The following is a 23,561-nucleotide window of genomic DNA, read 5'->3' as shown; positions in this document are numbered from 1 at the left end:
GATATAAAATCGTGTTATCACATGTATATGCAGAAACAAAATGACTTTTATTTATGATTTTGATGTTTAAAACAAACAGGAAAAAGCCCCAACAACTTCACTTTCATCTTGGGCAGAATGAAAAGATTTTGAAAAACACAAAAGCAAATTACTTTGAAGCATGAGTACACTCAGGAATGTCAATGGTGATCCAGTTCTTAATCATCTTTCCATGGGTCACAAAGTTTGGCACTTCTGGCTCTGGTTCGTCTTCAACAATAGCGTTCACTTCTGGAAGAGTCGGGTGTAGAAACCCAGCACTATGGAACATCTCCTGATAAGGACGAAAAGCAGATTCAGGCTTCATCACAGACTTGTCTGAGGCAGAAAATCCCAGACCAGCTCTATTCTTGTTCTCTTGTAGACTCACCACTTGTCCCCAGACTCCTGAATGTCCATTCTGAACCACCAGTTGAGCATCTTTGAAGGAGGCAATGGAAGCTTCATCCTTTTTGAATTCATCATTAACAGACAGGGCTTGGAATGCAGTTCCAATGACTACTTCATCAGCCTCTATGGTACGGAACAAAGAGAGATGACTAATCAGCAAAGCTTGTTCTCCATTCACAACAACCATCTTTCCATCTTTCACAAATTTCAACTTCTGGTGGAGAGTTGAAGTAACTGCCCCAGCCTCATGGATCCACGGGCGTCCCAATAAGCAACTGTATGGAGGGAAAATGTCCATCACTTGAAAAGTAATCTTGAAGACAAATGGTCCAATACCAATAGGCAAATCAACCTCTCCAACCACTGATTTCTTCGATCCATCAAAAGCCTTGACAATCACATTGCTGAATCTCATTGGTGTACCACCATAAGACAGCTTGGCAAGAGTGGATTTTGGCATGACATTCAGAGATGATCCAGTATCAATCAACACATTAGACATTGAGTCCTCTTTACAACTGACAGAGATATGCAAAGCCAAATTATGATTCCTTCCTTCCTCAGGCAAATCTTCATCACTAAAGCTCAAATTGTTACATGCAGTGATATTACTCACAACCCCATTAAACTGATCCAGCGTCACATCATGATCCACAAAGGCTTGATCAAGTATCTTCATTAAAGAATCCCTATGAGCAAGAGAACTTGTCAGCAGCTCCACTATAGAGATCTTGTACGGAGTACGATGCAACTGATCCACAATCTTATAATCACTCATCTTGATAAGCTTCAAAATCTCATCCATTTCCTTTCCTGAAGACGACCCTTCATTAACTTTTGTCGCATCATTATTGTTCACGGGCACTTGAGTAGGATTCCTCTGGACATCCACAACTGTTTGGGGTTGAGTAAAAACTCGTCCGCTTCTAGTCACTCTACTAACATCTGCTATATTCTCAACAGAAGACAGAGGCTTAATCTCGACTTCTTTTCCAGCTTCCAACATGGTGGCATTGTATCTGTAGGGTACAGCTTTGTCAGAACTATAAGGTACAGATCCAGGCAAACATATCACAAGAGGTTCTACAGCAGCTTTGCCATAGTAACCAATCTCTACACATTCCGGAATTTCAAAGCATGGTTCAATCACATTGACATCATCTTCATCTCTATCCCTCAGAATCTCAATGAGCCTTTGATCTATCATCTCTTGTAAATCTCTTCTCACAATATAACACCCTCGAGGATTAACTGAACAAATCCTACAAGCAGCATGATTATGCTCATAATGACTATACTCACACAGAGTGGCATGCATCTCTACCAATGATCCTCTGATGTGTTCCACACGATAAATCTTATACTTCCCAGGGCATCCATGCACCATATTCACAGCAGACGCTTCATGAGTTGGCAATGGATTATTCTGTACATTTGGGCCAATATCACAGAAAGAAAGCATTCCATAACGAACCAACCTCTGAACTTCATTCTTCAGAGACCAACAATTCTCCAAATCATGCCCAGGAGCATTCTGATGAAAAGCACAAGTGGCGTCAGCTTTGTACCACCAAGGGAGTTTCTCTGGAACAGGAGGTGGTGACCTTGGTTGAACCAACTTCTTATGAATTAGAGCAGGATACAGTTCAGTGTACGTCATGGGGATAGGACCAATATTAACTCGAGGATACGGATTCCGCCTTGCTGGTTGTTGATTAACAGGAGCCACAGGCACTGAATTCACAACAGGAGTTACTGACGGCACTTGTTGAGATTGATTTCTGAATCGATTATTCCTCCCATGAGAAACAACATTAGCATCTGATTCTTTCTTCTTCTGAAATGAAGAACCATACTTCTTTGCACCACCAGACGAATTGTCATTCCGAACCAGACGACCTTCTCGCACAGCTTCTTCCAGCCTGACACCCATACCCACCATTTCGGTGAAGTCTACAGGAGCACTTGCAATCATCTTTTCATAATAAAACGGACCAAGAGTTTTCAGAAAAATCTTAGTCATCTCTTTCTCTTCCATCGGAGGAATCACTTGGGCGGCAACCTCACGCCATCTCTGAGCATATTCCTTGAAGGATTCCTTTTCTTTCTGCATCATAGCTCGCAATTGATCTCTATCAGGAGCCATGTCCACATTATACTTGTATTGCTTCACAAACGCCTCGGCTAAGTCATTAAAAGTGCGAATATGGGTGCTATCAAGGCCCATATACCACTTAGAAGCAGCTCCAGTCAAACTGTCTTGGAAATAATGGATCAACAGACGTTGATCATCAGTGTGAGTGGACATCTTCCTTACATACATCACCAGATGTGCCTAAGGACAGGAATTTCCTTTATACTTCTCAAATTCAGGCAGCTTGAACTTAGCAGGTACTTTCACATTGGGAACAAGGCAAAGATCATGCACGTTCTTTCCAAACAGTTCTTTCCCACGCAAGGCTTTCATCTCTTTCTGCAGTTCTTCAAACTGATCTTGGAAACCATCCATTCTGTCATGAATTTCACTTGGAGCAGCATCATAAATGGGCTCTGGGACAAAAGGACCAGTATGAACAATAGGAGATGTGTTGACCATAACAGGAGTCAACGGACGAGTCATCTCAGGAACAGATAGATAACCTTCAGGCATGCCCCAGGGATATCCATTAGGCATACGTTGCTGAGTAGCACCAACAGGAACAACAGGAATTGTTGCAGCAGCAATTTCAGAAATCACAGTGGTCTGACCCTGAGCTTGGGCATTGGGAGGAGGAACCTGATTTTGATTCTGATTCTGAGTAGCCATCAATGTCTCGACTAGAGCAGTGAGACGATCCACACCAGATCTCAAAGTAACAACCTCTTCACGTAGCTCACGATTCTCTTGTTCAAGACCTTCCATCTTCTTCTTGCAGTTAGCTCGAGTGTTATACCGGTGAGACAGCTTGATTCAATTATGTATGAAGAACACTGAATAAGACCTCGGGAATACTCTCGGAAGCAAGACCAAAATGCAGAATGATGCATGAAATGCAATGCAAATGATTTTTATTATTATTGGTTTTCAAGGAACTTTAAGACATTGATTGTAAACATTAGAAAAAACAACATAAAACATAACAATATTCTTCATTAATAATGGGAAAGCATACAAAAGGATTCAAAGATCCAAGATTATAAAACAAAAGAAAAGCTAAAAACTAGAAGGGAACACTTCTGACGAAGATCCGACTCCTTTCTGCAGCTTCCTACGGAGCTTCTCCAACTCATCTTCATAAAAGGCCTTCAAATGAGCATTCTCGACCATCAGCTTATTAGCAACTTCCTTCCATGCAACTGAATCTTCTTGTTGTCTCTTTCGCTTTTCTCCATGTTGTTGAAGCAACTCTTCTTGATGACGGATTTGATCATCCTTTTCCATCAACCAACCATCTTGGATATCAAGCATTTCATCCTTTTCTTTCAAATGTATCTTCAACTCTTTATTCTCCACTTCCAAAGCATGAAACTTCTTCTCCCAAGCATCTCTTTCCAATCTCATCTTAGCCACGAGCTCTAGATGCCCCTCACTACTTTCAATAGGAGTAGTGACAGATAATGGTGGAGTAATGGGTAGAGAAGGCTCCTCAAGTAAATAAGGCATCTGAAAAGTATGAGCTCTAGCTCGAACCCAATCAGTGTAGTCTTTGAGAGCAACACATTGTTTTGTTCCCAAATGTCTCTTCCTATCAACATGGTGCCAAGCACGCACAAACCGATTTCTCATATCCGAATTTCCATCTTGATTAAGATAGAAGATTCCTGACACAAGAATACTAGCGGGTCGCTTCTTCATGGGGTAACAAAATTGACGCCTTGCAAGAATGGGGTTGTAGGTAATTCCTCCTTGTATACCAAGAAGAGGTACATTAGGGAATTCTCCACAACTATCAATAATCTCACCAATGTCATAAGCAGGATTGTACCAATGGATATTCCCATTAGTAAGAGGCATGATCTTCTGAGACCATGAGAGACCATCAGGATTGTTCAAGAAATTCTTAGTCTGAGGTAAGTGCGAAATAAACCACTTATAGAGCAAAGGAGTGCAACAGTTGATAAGTCCACCTTTCTTATCATTCCTATAGTGAATGGAATGATAAGTATCCCCAAGCAAAGTAGGAACGGGATTCCCAATCATGAAGATCCGAATAGCATTAACATCGACAAAATTGTCAATGTTAGGAAAGAGTATCAAACCATAGATGAGCAAGGCCAAAAATGTCTCGAAAGCAATCATACTTCCTTTACTAGCCAACATAGAAGCCTTTCCAATCAAGAACTTAGAAGTCAACCCCCAAATTCCTCCTTTTTTAGTCATGTTTGCTTTCACATCTGATATTTTCAACTGAAGGAGTTCTGCTATCTCATCAACCTGAGGCTCTTTCTCCAAACCACTAAACGGTATATCATTCGTAACTGGCAAACCAATCCAATATGAATACTCCTCCAAAGTGGGCATAAGCTGATAATCAGGAAAGGTGAAACAATGATAAACCGGGTCATAAAACTGCACAAGAGTCTCAAGAATCCCCTTTTCCACTTTGGTCTTCAAGATAGAGATCAATTTCCCATAACGTTTTTTGAAGTTGTCAAGATTAGGAACCAAAGTTGCTAGCTCTTTCAATTCTTTCGCACTTGAATTCCTGAAAGTGTACTTCTTGATGCTTCTCTTTTGATCCATGGTACCTGTGATGTTTACAAAAAATGTCTCTAAGTTCCTTGAAAACCATTTGTGAATGTCATTTTTATGAATGCATGAATGCATGGTTTATGCATCAATCACAATCAAGAGCACACAAGATCACATCAAATCACACGAAATCACACAGTCCAGGTTCTTAGGTTCGACGTCACGAGCATGGAGCCATGGGCCTACCCATCCCACAAGGTGTGATCTAAGGAGTTTTGTACCTGCCAATCGGGTTCTACAAAGGTTCCCAGAGTTTTCAATCTTCTATCGGATATTACCGACACACACAATTGCTCATGGGCGCCAATAATATGCCTAAAAAGACCTCGTCTGAGCATAGTATCGCATGACAACAAGCTCAAATTGGTACTTGATCTTGTTTCTGCACTACATCCTAAAAAGGCTTAGATTGGTTAAAAGGGTTCTAGGCCATTCAGCTTCTACGGACACTCACTATTGAAAGTAATAGCGTTATCACGATGGTTCGTAACAACCTCTACTACCTTCCATGAGGCCTCCACTGATTGGGGTTCCACCATATGACGCTCATGGTAAGGATTGCTCCTGACATGCGACTATTGGTCTTACCACCTCCTATCTCAAGTTACTCACAAAAGTTTGGGTTAGAACTTTATCTCATCACAGAGGAACCATCGAGCACCAAAAAGAAAAAAAAGAAGATAAACAAACAAAACACACAACAATATATACAGGTAAAAACACACAGATAAACAAAAATAGGCTTAACACACTTAAAACTGGGTCCCCAGTGAAGTCGCCATTTTTCTGTAGCGGGGAAAATCTGATATCGAAGCCATAGGATTGACTCGAACCAATATTTCGTTTGAAATCGCCACCGCGCTTTATTTTTTCAAAGGAAAAGGGAAAAGAACGAAAAACCCAAAGTTTTGTTTTTAAAACAAGAAAGAGAACTCACGTTCGGGTGTTGATTATATGAGGGGAAGGTTTAAAGCACCCCTCATATCTGTGGTACTCCACAAGAACCTTTTTGAAAATCTGTGTCGTGTGTGCTTAAAAAAGGGGTTTGTTTTATTTTTAAAATAAGCTCGGCAAAGCGTTAAGCTTTGGGCCTACATACCTCCTCGGTGCAATGGAGAAGTCAGAGCTAATGTAGTTCCGCTTAAAGGGAAAACATTTTTAAAATGAATAAACACTTTATCGTCGTTGGAGAGAAATACTCAGCCATTGATCTTGAGCATGAGAACAAACGAGTTCTTTGCATCGCTAATGAAAGAAGGGCTCCAACTCGGATAAAATCAACGAGTATGCCACTAGCTCTCTCACGCGGAAATGATCTCATTATATCAATCAATTTCAAAATCATGGGGTATAACCACTCATTTCGACAATTAATGGTGTCTAAACTTTTGAAGAAAAAGAGGAAAAGGCCACTAAGGGCAAAAGATATTTTTTAAGAAAAAGGTTTGCAAACATAAGAAGGATTTTGAAAAAGGGAGAAGATTTTGAAAATTTAAGAATGGGAGGAGATGAAGAGGCTATCCTATTGCGTAAAATAAAAGCTAAGGAAAGAAACGGTCTAACCGAAATAAGAAGCCAACACTTGACATTATGAGTCAAGGTAGAGTTTCCATCCTTTGGAATATCAATACTAAACCATCACATTACCACTTGGGGATCCAGATGAACTTATTATCTTAGCACCATTTCGCATTAAGCACATTAAAATTCTGACGAAAATCGGGCAGAGTAACGGCTGTTTTCGGGTAAAATCCTTATATCAATGCCTTGGAATTAACCATCAAGGGCTTTCAAGGAAATACCTGCACACATAAACAGACAACAATCCAATGTCAGACAGACAGAATAACAGCAGAGTAACAACAGAATAAGGGTCCAGAGGCACTAAGTCCATAAGTCCGAATCTCCAAAATGCTCAGGATAGTAACCAATAGTCCGAAAGAGAACCTTAGGTGTTTTTTAGATTTTTGTTATTTATTAGTGTTTTAGCATAAAAGTAAAGTATGGTCCAAGTGGACAAAAGAAAATGGCGGAAACATAAACATAGTGTCCAAATGGACAAAGAGAAAATAGCGGAATATAAATGTCCAAATGGACAAAGAGAAAATAGCGGAATGTAAATATGATGAAATGATAAAGTAAAGCATAAAGCAAAATATAAAGAGCAATATAATAAATTGCGGAAATTAAAGTCAATTGTTAGATGTTAAAGATAACCATCTTGAAACTTGTCAAGTATGTTATCAAAGTTAGTAATGAAGATCGATGGTGAGTGAAGGATGTTCTCGGATTTAAAGTCAATGGAAACTTATCAGAAGCTTGATAAAATCATAGCGACTACACAATAAAACCTCCATAAGTCTTAAATCAACCGCATACAATTCTCTTCCATATTTGATCTTTTTTATTCGGGACACGAAATATTGCGCTATGTTAAGCAGATCGCTAAGTGATTTATGTAGAAATCACCCTACAACGAGGCCGGTCAAAACTTTATGTGCTAATGCATGCGAGAAGAACGATATGTAGATCGCTTTCCGAAAGCAATACCGCACAAAAAGAAAAATGGTGAGTGATCTAGTCTTTACCAAGAATCCATAAGAATTCTCAAGGTATTAAGACTTTCATCGATCAAAATAAAGAGAAACAAAATATGGAACCACATTAAAAGCTCCTTTCATCCATAATTTCAATCACTTAATATTGCGGATTCGGATTCTCATCCTATCGACGCCCTAAGTCCATTGAAATTAAAGAGAAATTAGGCCTCTAACTTGTGATTCAAAGAAAATATCAAAAGAAAGGAGTAGAAGATGAGTTAGAACCAAAAACAAGTCAAAAACCACAAAAATAAGCATTCTGCCCAGGTGTAAATCGATTTGCACAGAGTGTAAATCGATTTACATAACTCTGTTTTCAAATCTGCGCAGTTTTTCAGTTGTGTAAATCGATTTGCACCAGACGTAAATCGATTTGCACAACACAGTTTTCAAAAAAACAGCAAATCAAGAGAAGAAAACTTGTTTAAACATAAAACCAAACACCTTGTGATCTTGGATCAATTTGTGCACGAAAATGTATCAAGTAAGCAAGCAAATCTCATCAATGTAGCACCAAAGGTGCATCAAGCATAAACAACAATGGATCATATCTTGAATTATGGAATGGATATAGAATTTTACCAAATCTTTCACAAACTTTGAATCTTCTTCAAGAATACACAACCACAAGCCTTGATCTCTCACAATTGATGAAGAAAAAGTAGTGTTTATGTTGAGGTTTAGCTCTAAATTAGTGAGGTTCAAGATGTAACTCACTAATTTTGTGGAAGAAATGAGAGCTTTGAGTGAGGGGTTTGGAAGAGGTGAGGAGAGAAAGAGCAAGAGTTTTCTTGGCTATCAAAGCTTGAAAAATGAGGAGGGGAATGCCTCAATTTATAGCACTTAGGCTTGGGAAATTTTGTGGCTTGGAGTTAGGATTGGAAAATAGAATTAGGCTTGGGAAATGGTTTTGGAGCCAAAAATGAAATCCAATGGTCTTGATGCAATCACATGAGGGTTCATGATAAAATGATGTAGGAAATCAAATGTAAGAACTAAGTCATGCTTCTCATGCTTGCAAATGATGTCAACACTTCAAAAAGCTGAAATTTGCCTTCATTTTTCCAAATCCGCACTGGTGCAATCGATTTGCATCTTATGCAAATCTATTTACATAGCTGAAAAAGGCAAAATCTTGGGCAAAAACAGTTAGGCAAATCGATTGTTGTCTTATGGAAATCGATTTGCACTGATGGCAGAAGCAAATCTAGTGCAGAATCAGTTGTGTAAATCGATTTACACCTTATGCAAATCGATTTGCATAGTGAAAATGTTGAAAAATGCTCCTTCTGATGGATGTTTTGACTTGGTACCTACAAAACACAAACATACAAAAGCACAAGGCAATATTTTTGGTATTTTGGTTAGTAAAACAATATATACAAGACTAAAACATGGGTGCTTGATGATTCCCTTGCAGATGAATTGAGCATAACATCACAAGTAGAGTTCTAAGTTGAAACTTCTTGATTGATGATTGGTATGCAAATGATGTGTGATCTTAGGGTCAAAAATTGGGGTATGACAACAGGTACTTAAAAGTACATGAATTCTTATTGAAGGGAAATAACTGAAATTCAAATATACTTAGAAAGCAATAAAATAAAAGTGATAAAGTTTCCTCCCCCACACTTAAATCTAACATCGTCCTCAATGTTTCGAAATAAGGTGAGAAAAGAAAGGAAAAATAGCGGGCACTCTACTCCCGTCCATGTCCTCGTGCTCTGCCCTGTGGTCTTCCACGTCCTTCATATCCAGGGACACCCACATGGTGAATAATCTCATGGAAGTCATCCATGCGAGCATTAAGATTGCTCATCTCTTCAGTCAAGCTTGCCATTCGCCTTTCATTCCTCTCACCGTAGTCTTGTTGCTGCTAAATTTGTTGCATAAGTTGCATCATTGCAGTTTGTTGTGTTTGCATCTCTTGCATTCTGACACCTTGTTGCGTAATGGCCTCGCCTTGTTGCGTAATGGCGTCATAGGTATCCTCATTGCTGACACCTTTTCTTCGGTGTCTCGAGGACGTGCTTTCTACATTAGGAGGAGCTTGTGTGGATGGTTTTTGTTGATTAGGTTCTGGATCACCTTGCTCCATCTCATCAAACACATCAGGAGGTTAGTTTCCTTGAGCGGCCAGGTTAGGTTCGGGAGCATTCAGATCATAAAGGAAACTTTCTATGTTTGTTACATCAGTGAGCGCGATGTTTGGCAAAATAGTACTCGGAACTTCTTTATTCTTCACCATAAGATTGTACCTGCCATCCCTTCTGTTCTTAATCAGGCGAGTAGAACGACAGTTGTCCAGATCCATGAATAGGGGCGGTAATGGTTGTAGGTTCTCAAGTCGGCCCCCCAGGTTCAAGCCATGTGCTATAGTAGTAACCATTACTCCAATTAGGAAAGGTTAATGTCCTCTCGCACAAAGGCTTTCAATATGGTGCAAGAGGAAAGAGCTAGCATTGACCTTGGTATCTTTAGCAAAAATATAATGCATGAAGAATAACTCCTTTAAATTAACTTTGTTATTGTTGAATCTTCCAAAAAATCGAATTAGAGAGAATTTTGAAGAAATATCGGATAGTGGGGTTGTGAATATGAGAAGCAAGAAGATCGTCCTAACTAGTAGTCTCCACACTGGTAATCTGTCTTCAAAGGTCGAATGCTGAAGTTGCTCAATATGCTTCAGGAGGAATCTGAGAGTGCACAGTTAGAGCCTGGTTGATGATCTTCCACGAGGGAATTGCAGCATGTCACTGAGTTGTTCCTGTGGCAGAGCATATTCAGTGTTGAACATGCGGAACTTTGCGGTGCAGGTAAGATACATATCTTCATCCGCCGGAGTGTCGTATGAGTACAAACTTATTAATTCCAACGTCAATGTTGGATAACTAGGATGGTTTCGAGTACATGAAAATGTAAGGTCGGAGAGTCGGAGCATCCATTGCACACCATGCAACAAACCCAACTTTCTCAAACAATATTCTTCAAGGTACCTCGTGGCTAGAACTCCACGTTTGAAATATTTCATGTATTGCTCTCTTTGGTAGCCATCGTCACTGTTTATGAAAACAATGCCGGTAAGGTCAGGTTCAGCTCCTTGTTGATTCATGTTAGCCATTTGTTATCACAAACAGGAGGAGGGTTTTGGAGATTGAGTGAGGGAGTAGAAAATGGGTTGTGGTGGATTGGATAAGGTTCACGAGAGAATTTATAGAGAAGAAAATTGAGTGGAGGAATTGGATAATAATGGTGATTAAATTAGATTTTGAATGGTGGGAGTGAAGGTGATAATGGGGGTTGAATGGGTTTAATAGGTATTGAAGAAAATGGAACGTTGGAGAAGATAAGGGGGGAAGAACGTTTCTGGTTTTAAAACCAGAAGTGTGACAGAGTTTTACTCTGTGCCGGTCGTAACACATCTCATGTCATACGACATGGAGCAAGTATGTGTTGGGCGTGACAAAGTAGGTGTGACGAGGGGCACAGTACTAAAGAGAATATTTTCCAGAGGCTTGGTTTAGCAGAGTTTTGGGATAGCAGACTTGAGACTTTTCGTATCAGATGGAATTTTACATTCAGTAAATTATAGGCACACACATACCTCTCGGCACAAGCTCTAGATTACTAGGGCCCCTTTTCCCTTGGAACCAGAGTGCGAAAGCCAAAAAAAATTATAGGCACGCGCATATATGTAAAATTAAGCATAAATGGAATTGTAAAGCAGCAAACATACTTGTGCAAATTAGTTAAACTGAATAATGCCTTACTTTAAATTTTCTGCTAGAGTAGCAGTAAGTATTCCAAAATCAAAACAGAGCTATTCCAAAATCACCAAAATGAACCAACAACATAAGGAAATTGTAAACTATAATCTAGGAAACAAAAAGCAATGAAATAATTCTAGAAACAAAATAAAATCCTATGATTAGAAAACAGTGAAATCCTAACTAAAATGTCCTTCCCCCACGCTTAGTACAAACAGTGTCCTCAATGTTCAAATGTGAGAGTTAGAAAAATAAAGAATCTTCAAACACTTTAGCCACTATGAGAAGAGTAGAGGTGCTGATAAATAAGGTCCAGTTGTTCAGTGACCACGTCCATAAATCCATGAAATTTTGCATGCAAATTAGTCAGCTCTCCTCTCATGCCAACAATTTTAGATTGTAAATTATTAAGAGTAGTAGCATGATCAAGAAGGGGAGGTTTAGCATTAACTGGGGTAGGAGACTCACAAGATGGAACAGGTCTTTCAGGAGAGGGAAAATGGTGATAGTGAGCATGCGCGGTTTGTGTTATATGGTCAAGATTTGCTAACATAAAGGTAGCTCCATTAACAGGACAGTTTTATGAGGCACAATACATGATGAAAAGTTCATCATGAGACACAGATGTTATGTTTTGCTCCTTTCCGAATATGGTGTGGGCTAGGATCTTATGGAAATATCGGACTGCAGGGTTATGGATATTCTTAGAGTACATAATATTTGGCTCAAGATGGTTGTTTCCGGTGATGCTACCCCAAAAATAATTCAGCTCATGGTCTAGTAGGATTTCTTCTTGGGTCATGGTAAAGACATTGGGGCCACTAGGGAAACCTAGAAGGTCAGCAAAGTCTCTATGAGTATAGCGAAAATCCATGTCAAACATCCTAAATAGAATCAGGCCACGGTTGAATCGTAATCCATAGTTTGGTAGGTAGGTTAAAAAGCTTAGGAATTCAAGGGTAAGCCTACGGTAAGTGACAAATCGTCTCCGAATAGGAGAGGTGTCCCACCCTATCTGGTTCAGCAAGAAAAGTACACTATCTCTAATGCCTAGTGTGTTTATAGCTCGGTCATCAGGATAGATGGTGCGTGACATCTCTCTCTCAGCTAATTCTTCAAACCTCCCCCTCTGAGCTCTTTCGTTGAATCGAATATCCATATAGTCTACTCCTTGCATCGTGAAAGACAGGAATTAACTATAATTAAGTTAGCCTATAATTTTAAGTAGATCATGAAATATCGAATTAGATTTGGTCAAATGTCGAAGTAAAAGAAGAAAAGATTTAAAAATAGGAAAAATAAGATAAAGATAGAATTAAAAATAAAATAAAAGAATAAGAAAGAAAGGATAAAATAAAATAAAATGAAAATGTGGGTTGCCTCCCACAAAGCGCTTTGTTTAACGTTGATAGCTCGACAAAATTGTTACAAAATTAGTTAAGCGAATGAGCGGGAGACTCAGTAATTCAAACATGTAGCATAATTAATGTTTTCTACGCAATAGTAGAGTTTCAAACGCTGCCCATTCACTATAAATGGTTCACAAGATCTACCTTTGATTTCTACGGCTCCGCTTGGAACAACTTTAGTAATCTCAAAAGGGCCAGACCACCTAGATCATAACTTTCCTGGGAAAAGCTTAAGTCTATAATTGAATAGAAGTACGACGTCGCCCTCCTTAAACTCTTTTCTAGATATACGTTTGTTGTACCAATTTTGTGTTCTCTCTTTATAGATTCGGGCATTCTCATAAGTGTCTAATCTAAGTTATTCTAGTTCGTGGATGTTTAGAATTCGTTTTTCGCCCGCGGCGGTATAATCTAAATTAAGGGTTTTAGTGGCCCAGTAAGCTTTATGCTCAAGTTCTACCGGCAGGTGACACGATTTACCATAAACTAACTTAAACGGCGTGGTTCCTATTGGAGTTTTAAATGGTTGTCCTATACGCCCAAAAGGCTTCGTGTAACTTCGAAGAACAATCTTTTCTAGATGTAGCAACTGTTTTTTCTAGGATTTGTTTAATTTCTCGATTCGAGACTTCTACTTGTCTACTAGTTTGAGGATGATAGGGTGTTGCTACACGGTGTCGGGCTCCATACTTCAAAAGGAGTTTTTCGAAGATTTTTTAGATAAAGTGGGAGCCTCCATCGCTAATCACCAATCTAGGTGCGCCGAATCTAGGAAATAATATGTTCTTAAAGAGTCGGATTACTACTCGTGTGTCATTAGTAGGGGAGGCTATGGCCTCAATCCACTTTGATATATAGTCGACAGCTATGAGTATATATTTGTTGCCAAAAGAAGATGGAAATGGTCCCATGAAATCTATTCCTCACACATCAAAGACTTCTACTTCTAGAATACCTTTCTGAGGCATTTCATCGCGTCTAGAGACGTTACTAGTGTGTTGGCACCGATCGCAATTTATAACAGCGATATGGACATCTTTCCATAGAGTGGTCCCAAAAATGCCAGCTTGTAAGATCTTAGCACAAATCTTTGAAGTGCTTGCATGTCCTCCATAGGGAGCGGAATAACAATGAGAGATTATGTTCTCCACCTCATCTTCAGGGACACATTGACGGTAGATACCATCGGTTCCTGTTTTGAAAATAAGTGGTCCGTCCCAATTATACTGCTTGAGATCGTGGAAAATTTTCTTCTTTTGTTGATAGGTTAGATCTGGCAGTAATACTCCAGCGGCTAGGTAGTTGACAAAGTCAGCATACCAGGGTAGCGTGGTTTTGGTGTAGAATGCTCGTACGACCTTATTTGTTACAGTGTTATTATAATTTGAAGAATATTCGGCTGAATTACTTTCAAACTGAGCTAAAAGGCGTTCGTAGGGAAAATCATCGTTAATCGGAACGTTTCCAGGTTGGATACCCTCCATTCTTGATAAGTGATCAGCTACCACATTTTCAGTGTCTTTCTTGTCTTTGATTTCCAAATCGAACTCTTGCAAGAGTAGGATACATCTAAGCAGTCTTGGTTTGGCATCTTTCTTACTTAACAAGTATCAGATTGTGGCGTGATCGGTATAGATGATTATTTTAGCTTCTACCAAGTAGGAACGAAATTTATCTAAGGCGAACACGACAGCTAAAAGTTCTTTTTCTATGGTGACGTAGTTCATTTGTGCAGGGTCTAAGATTCTATTGGCGTAGTAAATTTCATGAAGCTTTTTATCTTTTCATTCTCCTAAGACTGCGCCTACAACATAGTCACTTGCATCACACATTATTTCTAATGGTTGATTCCATTCTGGAGGTTGCATAATTGGCGTTGAGATTAATGATTGTTTAAGGGTTTGGAAAGTGTTCAAGCATTTCTCATCAAAGATGAATTCAACATCCTTCATTAACAACTCAGTTAGTGGTTTGGTTATTTTAGAGAAATCTTTAATGAAACGTCGATAAAAACCGGCGTGTCCTAGAAAACTTTATATTTATCTAACAGTTTTTGGGGGTTGAAGGTTTTCTATAACTTCGATTTTTGCTTTGTCAACTTCAATCCATCTATCAGATACAATGTGTCCAAGCACAATTCCTTGTCGAACCATGAAATGGCATTTTTCCCAATTAAGTACTAGATTGACACTTACGCAAATTTTAAGTACCATTTCGAGGTTTGATAAGCATCCTTCAAAACTTCCTCCACAAACGGAGAAGTCATCCATAAAGACTTCCATTATGCCATCCAGAAAATCAGCAAAGATCGCCATCATACACATTTGGAATGTTGGAGGTGCATTACACAGTCTGAATGGCATTCGTCGGTAGGCGGATGTATCATAGGGACATGTAAAAGTAGTCTTTTCTTGGTCGTCAGGGTGGATAGGGATTTGGAAAAAAATTTGAGTACCCATCAAGATAGCAGAAATGGGAATCTTTAGCTAAGCGTTCAAGCATTTGATCTATGAAAGGTAAAGGGAAACGATCTTTACGAGTGACTTTGTTTTACTTTCTATAGTCTATGCACATTCTCCATCCAATTTGAGTGTGTTACACTACAGATTCATATCTTTTGCATTGGTAATAACGGTAACTGCTCCTTTCTTAGTGTAATACGGTGGGAGAACTGACTTTTAGAAATGTTGCGGATAACAAGAGTCGCCACCGAATTTTATTTTATCCAATTGGAAAGGTTAAAAGAACTGAAAAAGACCTTTTAAAAGATTTTGAGTCCGGGGGGTAGGTTATACAAAGGGAAGGTGTAAGCATCCTTTGCATCCATGGTTATCCATGGGCTCTTAATTGCTTAGCTCACTTGTTTGTTTGAATTGTTTGAAAGAGTGTCGTGTGTGAATTGAAAAGATTTGAATAAGGACTTTAGCTTGTAAATAAGCGTAGCCCTTTGGAAATTATTTTGAAAAGGAGGTGTGAAAAGTAATTTGAAAGTTTGAATGTGGAGCAAGCATTTAAGAGCACTTACGCTAAGATTGTCTTTCTTGTTCTTTAAGTTTTCGTTTTGAAAGGGCTATCCATACCATAAAGAGGGTAGGTAGTCATTTCATTGGATGTACGGGTCATCGAGGATTATCGTTTGCCATAAGACTATCCCTACCATAAAGAGGGCAGGTAGTTTTTAGGGAAGGATATAATAGTCATTAATGCAACAATAAGGATACCCTAGCAATTGAAGGGACGATCACCATTTAATCGAGGGACGAGATCGTATTTATCGTAGGCAACTCGAAGGGACTATGATTTTTTATCGGAAGGACATGGTGATTTTGAATCGAAGGCAGCAAGCTAAGGTATCCCTACGCTCGAAGGGACTTGACTATTTGATCGAGAAGGCATCATAAGAGTGGTTACCTTAAAGGTGTGTGTGTGCAGCAATAACGTGTTTAGATTCAGATATTTTATCTTTGAGTTAAGATTAGCTAGCGATTGATTGATTATCTTGTCACTCCCTATTTACTAACCACGCAGGTTAATATATACATAAAATTAAAAACAGTTTATGGGTGCGAAAAGTAAAAAGCGAGAAAGTAAAGGCCCTAATTACTATTACATCAAAATTGAATGAGCGACCTATACACCTTCTAGAATTTAAATGACAGAAATTAAATATTTTAAATAATTAAATAAATGGCATACTTAAATAAACGCGGAAATTAAATGACAGAGATTAAAAATTAAAACACGCATGCGACAATCATAGAGTATAGATGAGAAAGAAGACCGCGAGAAATTGGATTTTAGTGAAAAGTTTGATTTAAAGAAATTAAATGAAATCCTAAATTAATCTAATTATAACACTATTCTTAATTAAAATTTTGTTTAAGATTTAACCAAATCACCTTATGACTAAATGATTAAAAATACTCAATTAAATTAAACTCTAAGTTGTAAAAATATTTAATAAAAAAAACCTAATTCTAAAATTAAAATATGTTTGGTGATTTTTTATTGGTTGATTTTAATAAAAATATAATTCAAACAAGTTGATAAATAAAAGAAAGTAAGCTAAAATAAAATAAAATAGGAACCTGGACCAGGGGGTGCAATCCAGAACCTGAACTTGTGAAAAGTAGAAACCAGGCCCAGTAGAATAAGGTCCAAGATGGGCGTCTGATCCAACGTGAGGTGGGGTCTTGATGGTTTACGGTGGGCAGGCGCCCCTGGCCCCTTAGATTTGATTCCAGCGCAGATCCATTGGCTAGTGTCGAGAGAGTACCGTGAACACGCGTATGGGAGCTTCATGGGATCTGCAGCTAAACAAAGATGTTAAGAAAAAAAGAAAATTTGAGGCCACCACAAGGGCTCGAACCCAGGACCAAGAGGTTGCAGCCTTTCACGTTTCCACTCCTTCTGCAGTGTTAAGTTGTTAATTAACTACTCAAAACAAATAATATACAAGACAAAATCATTAATGGCAAAAGTCAAAGAAAGGAACGCGCGTGGGCCCCATTTGGTTGAGTGGGCGAATCAGAATTGGAGAGAGGGGGGAGAATTATTGACTGGCCAATAACAACCAATGTATCGTCCACGTCCCTGGTCAGCTTTTCCACGCGCACTGTTCATCTTCTCCCTTAAATTACATGCGAATCTTGCTGTGATTTTTCCCACGCTTTTACTTGCGATTTTGCTTCGAGTTATTCATCTTCCATGGCAGCGCTTGGAACCTGCGAAAATCATGACCAAACACACACCAAGACTGCCCAGGTCACCTAATTAAGGTGCTACAGATTCAGTGGAATAGTTAGTTTCAACAAATAAAGCTTGTAACCATGAATACGAAAGTGCAAGTTCTTCATGCCCTAACTATGGTGGAGCGTGGTTCTCGCGTAAAAACTCAGGCACAATGGTTCTAAACATCCATAAGCATTAGTAGGAACACGAATACATGCATAGAAATCATTTATATGGCGTAAAACGCAAGTTTGAGTTTCAAGAAACCTTACAAATCGGTGCAGCTTCATGGGAACGTTTCTGGGCGCGACCTTGCTCACTTGAAGACTGAAGATGATTCCTTGAACGCTCAGGAGAAAGAACAAATGGCTAGTTTGGCTTGGGAACGACTGGAAACTATTTTCTAAGTTGCCCTAGTTTCTTTTGTATTTTGGAAAGTGTTGTTAGGGTTTTTGCTCAGATCTTTTTCGTCCCCCTGGAGACTGAGTAATAGGGCAATATATATGGATGAATTTAGGGTTGAGAACTTTGGACAAAATCACATATTTGATTGGAAAAGAAATTGAGAAAATATTTGATTGATTTTTGCACAAAATCTTACTATATTTGTCCAATCCTATTTTGTGCATATTTCCCTTTTAATCCTAGCCATTAGATGAGATTCAATCACATTTTGATCAAGGAAGAAAATTGATTTATCAATCACATAATTATCTTATGATTTTATTTGATTTTATTTGAATAAAATCAAATATAAATGAAATAAATTCATAAAATAAGTAATATTTGACTAATGGGCCCTTTTTTATCTTAATATCACGTGGGAAATCCAAATGTTAAGGCCCAATACTCAAAAGTGTAAAAATAGTCAATTAGGGCTTCATAAAATTCTCAAAAATCGACCAACTTGTGCAAGCCATAACTCCTTCAATACTTATCAAATGGATATGATCTAGGACTTTTTGGAAAGCCCAAGATGTCCTCTACAAGCCACTTTGGAACATATTTTTCATTTGGAGATTTTATCTTGATGATATGGGTTTGACAAAAAACTGCTTTTGGTGATCTTCTAGAAGGACCTGTAATGTTTTGGCTCATATCTCCCAAATTAAGCATTTTTGGACTTGGCTTTAGAGAGACAAAGTTGTAGAGAATTCAATTTCCTTCAAAATGAGCTTTGGATGGAAAATTTATGATGAACCATGTGGAAGTTATGATCAGTCAAAGTTCAGTTGACTTTTAGGTTAAAAACCCTAATTTAGAAACTTTGAGTTTTGTTGATTTCTGAGCTTTCCTTGATGAATCATGATCAACCCTTGATCAAATGATGAATGATACTTCAAAATAAGGGGTTTGACCAAAAATCAGGAATTTTGACTGTACTTTGGCCACAGTTGACTTTTAGGTCAAATCAGTCGACTGTTGACCATTTGAGTTGTTTTGTGAATCAAAGCTTGAAATATAGTGGGAAAATTTTAGGGTATGACAGCTTCCCCTATTCAATCTTGTTAAACCTGAGGATGTAGATTGGCTTGTATGCCAATCGGTATCTGAAGGTGGAAGAGGATTGAACACTGGAATACCCAGAAATTTGCCCTTGCTGAGATAGGGACTTTTTGCCGGAGATGGACTTCTTCACCAACCTCAAAAGTTAGTTTTCATTTCTTCACGTTTATGATGGCTCCAGCGGTGGCCAGGAATGGTATACCTAATATGATATGTGATCTTACCGAGCAGATCAGATGACCGGCAACAATGAAGGCTTGAAGTTCAGGATGACAGATGTGGAGAAAAAGGTGTTGTACCTGCAAGGCACTCCGATGCCAAAGTAAGTATATATTCCATAAGGTACAACAAAGTAATGTGGTTTTAGTGGTAAGAAAAAGATTACCTTGCTCTCTGTATGTAGAGGGCTATTTATAGGATGTTTTGGAACGGATTGAACGCCTCCTTTTAGGGCGGATATTTAGGAGACGCGTGGATTGGTTGTTTACCGAGCACGAGGGGTCCTCGTGGTCGGTTACTTGGCATGTTTGCCCAGTCTGGTCGGATGGAAACCACCACGTGCGCTCTGAAACGTATTGGGCCGAAGGCGGGAATGGCCAAATTGACTGGATTGGGCCGGTCCAGAACAATATGAATATTGAAATCTTCCTTAATATCCATTATTATGAAGTCGATATGAATATAGAATTGTCTTATACGAACAGGAACGTTTTTAAGCTTACCTACAGGAAACTTAACCGATCGGTCAACTAGTTGTAAAGACATCTTGGTGTGTCTTAATTCCCCTAATTTAACTTTTTCGCAAATGGACAAAGGCATTAGACTAACACTTGCTCCTAAATCACATAAAGCTTTGTCTATGACAAATTTTCCGATTACACATGGTATAGAAAAACTACCAGGTCTTTTAGTTTAGGAGGCATGTTATTTTGAATTATAGCACTACACTCAGTGGTTAACGTAACAGTTTCGTTTTCTACGATCTTTTTCTTATTGGATAGGATCTCTTTGAGGAACTTAGCATATGAGGGCATTTGAGTAATAACTTATGTGAAAGTTATAGTAAGGTCAAGTTGTTTCAGAATTTCTACAAATTTCTTGAATTTCCCTTCATTTTTAGACTTAGCTAGTCTTTGAGGATATGTAATTGGTGGTTTGTATGGTGGTGGAGGCACATAGGGCTTCTCTTTTTCTGATGCCTCTTCACTCTTGTTTTCATTTTTGTTGTTGTCTTCCTTGTCTTCCTTTTCATTCTTAAGTTGTTCTTTCGGCTTCTTAGTCTCTTTACCAGGTTTTTGGTTCATGGTTGGGTTTTGAAGTCTTGGATCGACTGGTCCATCTAATGCAGTTCCACTTCATAGTGTAATAGCATTAGCGTGTCCTTTAGGATTTGGTTGTGGTTGTCCAGGAAAAGTACCAGCAGGTGCAACAAAACTCGCTTGTTGTTGTGCCACTTGGGAGATTTGAGTCTCTAACATTTTGTTGTGATTTGCTAGGGCGTCTACCTTATTTGCTAATTGCTTCAATTGTTCACTAGTGTGAACATTTTGGTTAAGCAAATCCTTGTTTTGCTGAGCTTGAGAACAATGAATTTTTCCATCATGATTTCGAGGTTAGACTTCCTAGGAATGTTATGAATGTTTGCAGCGGGTTTTTGATACCCTAGCAGAACAACAAGTGTTTGGCCAGGTGTGAATAAAGCATTATTGTTCTTGTACGAGAAATTAGGGTGGCTCTTCCATCCAGGATTATAGTTGGATTATAGGTATTGGAATATGAGTTACCTTGAGCATGGTTAACTTGATCAACTGAGACTCCTGCCAAAATTTGACATTCGGGGGTAGTGCATCCAGAAACTCCGCATAATTCGCAGTTTAGAGTTACGGCAGCCACGGTGGATGCGGGAGGTAAGGTCAAGCTATCTATTTTCTGGATAATGGCATATACCTTGGCGTTGATTTTATCTAAGCTACTAATTTTGTATATTCCGCCTTTGGTTAGAGACTTCTCCATAAGTGTCCATTCGATTCCCCATTGATAATGATTCTCAGCCATGTTTTCGATGAGTTGATAGGCTTCGTCATACGACTTATCCATAAGTGTGCCACCAGCAGTGGCATCTATTGACAATCTTGTATTATACAAGAGTTCATTATAAAACGTGTGGATAACTAGCCAGTCTTCTAGCCCGTGATGTGGACACATCTGCATCATGTCTTTGTATCGCTCCCATGCGTCGTAAAGTGATTCAGTATCCTTTTGTCTGAATCCATTGATTTGGGCTCGTAACGCAACTATTTTGCTTGGAGGAAAATATCGGGCTAAGAATACGGTTTTTAACTCTTCCCACGTTGTGAAGAAGTTTGATGGCAAGGATTGCAACCGAATCAGCGAACTGAACAAATTTCGTTAGGAATTCGTTAGGATCCTTGGTAGGATTTCCATAAATTTGGCGTTGTTGAATAGTTGATGTCAATAACGATTTCAATTTTTGGTTGATTGCAGGGGCAACAATGCTCTTGTGAGGCTCCTGTTGTGATGGAGCAGCGTAATCTCTAAAAGGACGGTTTCGTGGTCCTTCGGCCATGTCTACTTCTGGTTTGGATTCTAGTTCGAATTTAGGCTCGGATTCCGAGTCGTAAATGGATTCAGAATCAGATTCAGAACCAGTCTCGAGTTCGGGTTTAGGAAAAGGAATTGCGTGGTTCAGTCAATAATCCCTGTTTGCTCGTCTTACGCTAAGAAGACGTTCAGGCTCGCTTGTCGGTTGTTTAAAGCTCCGCCTTGTGAGCGAGTATTTGGCATACAACCGGTGAAAAAGAAAATAAGGTTTTGTTACTTTAGTCTATACTATGAAACAGAGAAATCGCACTAAATGACTAATCAGTCCCCGACAACGGTGCCAAAAACTTGATTGGGACTTTATAAGTCTATCGGGATACTGACTGCAAGTATACAGTCTAGTCATTTTAGTTTTAAAAGATATTGAACCCACAGAGATTGAGGATCAATATAGTACGATCTTATGTTACTAAGTTAGCTAAAGCTATCGATTTCTTAGTTTTAGGGGGGATGGAAATTAGATATAATCTTAATTAAATAATAGCATATTAGGATACTGGTATACAATAGTCATACGTCAAGGTTCAATAAGTTATTGGCACATATTTAACGCAAAAACACTTTTCAGAATAAGTTATTTGAATTAAAAATCCTTATCTCACACTCTCGTGTTTATTGACTTAGATTATACTAGCAGCTCTAAAGTTTACTCTCGCTAAATCATTTAAAAACTGAAAGTACTTTTTGAAAATCAAATAAGATATAATAAACTCTAAAGCGCTCTCACTGTATTAAGAGTTGATGTTTGGTAACTACTACCGGGTAAAAACCTCAAACTCTCGCCGTGTTGATTTTAGACCTTAGTTTGTAATTTACTCTCGTAACAAAACAATTCAGTATTAGTTTTAGAAATCAAGACCAAAAAAATGTTTAATTAATTTCTATGCCAAATTGTTATCGAACCTATCGGTTCTGTGACCTTACATACCAGTGTTAGAAACTTAGCTAGACATACTTTTGAATACGATCATGCATAACAGACAATATTGGAATAATAATAACAGCATGACAATTAAGTTATAAGACAAATTAAGCATGTAAATAAGAAACCTGAAATTATATGAATAAATTAAAATAATCCTTCAAGTACCAAAACTTCAAGACACAAAGATGTTCTTGACGTACAAATTATGGTTCAAGAAACAAAAACTAAATCTAAGGTGCAATTATCCCTCAATACAAGGAATTATTGCTTTGGAAAGTTAAATTAGAAGGCTAGAAAACAAAAGGGTGCAGTACAAGAAAATAGCAGCCAAATATGAACTTGCAGAGAAACTGAAAAATAATGAAAATTGACGGAAAGGAGAGAGAGCTTTGGTCAATAACTTAATCTATTATATAAACTCCTTTTCATGACCTAAGTCTCCTCAAATCTAGGGAGCACAACTTGCTATACGAGAGAATTGGTCTTCATCAAACTGGGCTTTGTTCTATCTCTGTTTGTGGGCTTTTCTGGTTTAGCAGATATAACACTTATGTCGTCCGTGACGTGTGTGTGTGTCATGGGGTACAACTTACTTGTGTGTCGTTCGTCATGTCTAGCTGTGTCGGTCGGCACAACCTTTTGCTAGATGGAATTCTGCAGACACTTCTGCTTGATAGCAGAAGTGTATCCTTTTGCCATTTTTCCTCTTATTTATTTCAACAAGCTAGGATAAAAGTAAAAACCTGAAAACACAATAAAAATACCAACGTGAAGTAATATAATCGACAAAAACGATTAACTATTTCATGTTAATTAAGCTTAATATGCTATACGATTTTG

The 23,561-nt window shown here is 38.5% G+C and overlaps 1 pseudogene; it reads left to right on the top strand.

Moving 5' to 3' along the window:
* The first annotated feature begins 21,359 nt into the window (after positions 1–21,359).
* Positions 21,360–21,458, top strand: LOC131600884 (small nucleolar RNA R71; annotated as a pseudogene).
* Positions 21,459–23,561: the final 2,103 nt, after the last annotated feature.

Source organism: Vicia villosa, linkage group LG4, assembly GCF_029867415.1.
Source record: "Vicia villosa cultivar HV-30 ecotype Madison, WI linkage group LG4, Vvil1.0, whole genome shotgun sequence".
Lineage (NCBI taxonomy): Eukaryota > Viridiplantae > Streptophyta > Magnoliopsida > Fabales > Fabaceae > Vicia > Vicia villosa.
The sequence above is the reverse complement of the archived record's forward strand: the minus strand, read 5'-3'. Positions and strand labels throughout refer to the sequence as shown.